The sequence below is a fragment of the Pinus tabuliformis genome, chromosome 3_1 (assembly GCF_031772625.1).
Source record: "Pinus tabuliformis cultivar Carrire ecotype Pingquan chromosome 3_1, CPIR1, whole genome shotgun sequence".
Classification (NCBI taxonomy): Eukaryota; Viridiplantae; Streptophyta; class Pinopsida; order Pinales; family Pinaceae; genus Pinus; species Pinus tabuliformis.
The window spans coordinates 77,607,693-77,611,690 of record NC_142301.1 but is presented as its reverse complement, the minus strand read 5'-3'; the positions used below and the strand labels follow the sequence as shown (position 1 = coordinate 77,611,690).

Here is a 3,998-nt window from a genome sequence, read left to right as displayed (position 1 = left end):
AGGCACAGTGCACTGGGAGTGCGCGCGGTGCACAGAGCCTCCAAAGAACTTTTTCACCAGTTCTTCCTCAAATTTCCGAAATAACTCAAAATTTTCTGCTACAAGCCAGTTTTATGCAGAGAGCTTCGAGTTGTTCAGTTGAAACGTTGAATATGGTTTCATGCCAAACACAAGTGGAACGCAGTCGCTATTGGAACGCCGTCAAAATAACAATGTTGGTCCCGAAAATAGACAGACACAGCATCATTACAAAATCACGATCTCAGTGCTAACATACTTTGTCTCAACATATGAAATGAAGTCATAAACGCGATGAAAGTATTGATCATGAAAGGATCTCGATGAAATTGCCATAGATATATTCTGTGGTTTGTTTAAGATAGCTCAGACCGATGCATGGGTGGAAAACACTTATATCTTTTCGACTGGAGCTGGTTTTAAACATATGTATACGTGTTCCTCAGAAACTACGTGGTTATCTCCATACTGGGCATGCAAGGGCTGCTCTTTTAAATCAATATGTTGTTCAGAGGGATGAAGGGCACATAATCATATGTTTTGATCCTTCTAAACAAATACCCCCCACAATCCATTAATGTTTTCGGCTACAGTGCAGAGTTTAGACTGCCAGGTATTATTGAGCAATGGGATGTGTTGCTCCCATGGAAATCTTAAAAAAATTAGAATACTCCACATATATTGTCTGATACCCAACCCCAAAATTATTTACAGAGTTTGCTTTGAAGATGGAGGACTTAGAAAGAGAACGAGCACACGCAACCTTCAATGTAAAAGCCATGAAAATCGTATGGACAGGTGGCCAGCAATCATTTGAATTACACCACAAATTGGCTTCAGTAGTCGCCAATGATCCCAATCTGTTGATTTACTGGCAGTACTGCTAAATCGCCTTGGCTAATTTTCGACGACAAAATTATTATTGTTGTGAATGTTATCTTGCAAGCAAAGACATTGGCAGACTCCACTTTGTTTTTCAGAAGGACAGCAAGCCAAAAATGACTCGTAAAGAACTATTTATCAGCGGAATTAGAAAAGCAGCTCACTGTAGAGAACTCGCTCTTGAACTTGGGCTTTCAGAGGATTATGCAAGAACATTAAGAATGCTTAGAGATGATAAATCTTATGATGACTTACACTGGATTCATCTATTGATTACACCAAAGAAGGTGGACAAAGTGTATTAAACGATTCCTTACTAAAGGTTTCTCTCCGTTGAAACATGATCGACAAGGGTTGAAACAATGGAATATGTTTGTTCCTATACTGAGGACTCAAGCAACAGCATAACAACAAAAGAAGTGGCTACCTTTAGCAACTAGCATGTCAGTTATTGGTTTTTATGCACAAATGGAAATTTGGCATGGTTCTAATGTACAAGGGCTGGAAACTACCAGTACTTTTGACCCATATACTGATGAATTCATCTTGAACTGTCCAACTCTCACATCTACAAAGTGGTGGCCAAGAGGCTTTGATAGGGTTGAAACTCATGCAGTTGTTCATGCACAGCTGATTTTAGACAGGGACTATGGTGTGCACGCATTCATTGTACAAATTCGAAGTATGGAGGATCACAAACCTTTGACAACAATAACAGTGGGGGACATTGGACAAAAGTTTGGGAATGGTGGAAATAATACAGTGGATAACGGTTTTGCACAGTTCAATAACACTCGAATCCCTCGTGATCACTTGCTAATGCGAATGGATATAGTAACAAAAGAGGGCAAGTATGTATGGCAAAATGTGCCTAAACAGATTTCATATGGAGGCATGATCACTGCACGGAAAATCATTCTCATGGAAGCTTCAATATGTCTTTCTCGTGCTGTTACTATAGCTGTGAGGTACAGTGCTGTTAGGTGGTAGTTTAGCCTTGACAATGGGAATCAGGAAATACAGGTGCTTGACTATCCGACTCAACAACAAAAGATATTTCCCTTACTAGCAATTGCTTATGCATTTCATTTTGTCGAACAATGGATGGAATCATTGTACTCAGAAGTTATGTACCAATTTGAGAACGACAACTTTTCAGCCTTGGAAGAGATTCAGGCATGCACATCTGGACTAAAAGCTCTGACCACCTCAGTTACTGCAGATGCAATTGAAAAATGCAGGAAAGCTTGTGGAGGCCATGGTTACTTATGTGCTAGTGGACTTCTAGAGCTATTTGCAGCATATATACCTGCTTGCACATATGAGGGTGACAACACAATTCTTTTTATCTAGGTTGGAAAATTCCTTGTAAAGACGATTCTCGACATGAAAACTAGTTTGAGGCCTCAGGGAATGACTCAATATCTAGCATATCTGGACCTCCTCACAACAAAAGATTGTGAAGTAACAGATGAGGATGACTGGTTGAGTTCTAACGTCGTTTTGGGCGCATTCAAAGCAAGGGCAGCAAGGCTTGCACTTTCTATATCCAGGCACATATAGAGATTTCCTGATCAAGATGCTGGATTTGAAGAGTATCACAATGGTTGTGCTGCAAATTCAATTAGCTCGAAGGGTATGTTTAAACTTATTCAGAGACAAGGTCCTTTTGGGTGTTTCATGGCACTAGTTAATACTGATGGATCTGTCACTCATTATAAAAATTGGTTTCAAATTATGGCAAGAGAGAAGTTGAAAGGTCAAAATCCAAAAGGGAAGACCGAAACGCCTAAATTAAAAACGTAGATGTCAACCGTGTCAGGGAAATAGTATTGGATGTTTGTGTTGGCCTCAGTTACGACTCAAGAGGGCTACACTTCAGATTTCATTGGTCATCAACAGATTTGAGCAAAAAGTGTAACGTGGCTCCTTCTAAGAAACAGATGATTGGCTTTCCAACTTCTGTTTATTAATAATTAAACGATCCCTTAGTTTCGGTCGATCCATTTCCTCAAGGTAGATTTTATTTATTATATTATAAACCACTTTGTAAAGAGAGGGGGAGAGTTCTGAGTTCTGAGAAAAGTGTGGGAGGAAAAAAAAAAACCAACACTATCACTGTATAGTTTTGACAGAGAAATAATTAAATGGTGCAGCTCTGATTTATAAGATTCTTGTGGTATGAGTTTTGGCATGTGTTTTTCTCTCTGTTCCATATGTATCATGTGTTGTTTTGCAGTCCATTCATGATCGTTTCCAGCTGAATACTTTTAAGTGAGAAAGGTAGAATTCAGTCATTCCTATGCCTTGAGGAAGTGTTCATTCTTTATGTGTTTTCTTATGCCTGGAAAGGATTCATACATTAATACCCTTTTCAGCTTTCTTAAACAGTCTTTTCACCCCATTTAATTTCAATTCAATTGCTAAAACCTCATGCCTATCTCACCTTATGAAATATCCTATGCCTTTGGTTAAATCTCAGCGCATACCGTCCTTGTCCCACACAACCCAGCAACTTAGTCATTAAATCAAATATCCCACATTCAAATTCATTTACTACCCTAAAATCAGTTATCATTTAAGTCATCTCATACTCTATTGATCATTTTATCGAGATATACCCAGAGAGAGCCCTCTCCTATCCTCGTAGGGCTAGCTACGAGGCTTAGCTTGGTTTGATGTTGCCTCGAGTTTTGCCTTCTTTCAGCCTGAGGCAAATTCGAGTGCTGACATAGTGGTGACTCCGCTGGGCACAAAAATGGTTTGCTTGAAGATTGTTTTGCCCCAGTACATATCTCAAGTTCAGAGCTGATTGTTGATGGTGAACAATGATCAGACATAAGAACATGGCTGAAATCATTCACCTGGCGACTCCTTTCACTAAAGAATCTAGCAACCGATGCTTCATGGTGACTCCACTGCAGAGAGATCAGTAGCTTTGACATTTTCAAGATGGATCGGATTGCAAGAAGATACACTCCCATGAGCCGAGATCACATTTCAGGCTTTCCAAATAAGATTCTGAAAGTAGATTGGTCAAGGAATCTACCTACGTTTAAAGATGATGGTAAGAAGGGCACTGCTTTACATCTAGTTTG

At 39.5% G+C, this 3,998-nt stretch overlaps 1 pseudogene; it reads left to right on the top strand.

Moving 5' to 3' along the window:
* The first annotated feature begins 746 nt into the window (after window positions 1-746).
* LOC149185862 (peroxisomal acyl-coenzyme A oxidase 1 pseudogene) lies at window positions 747-2,706 on the top strand (annotated as a pseudogene).
* Window positions 2,707-3,998: the final 1,292 nt, after the last annotated feature.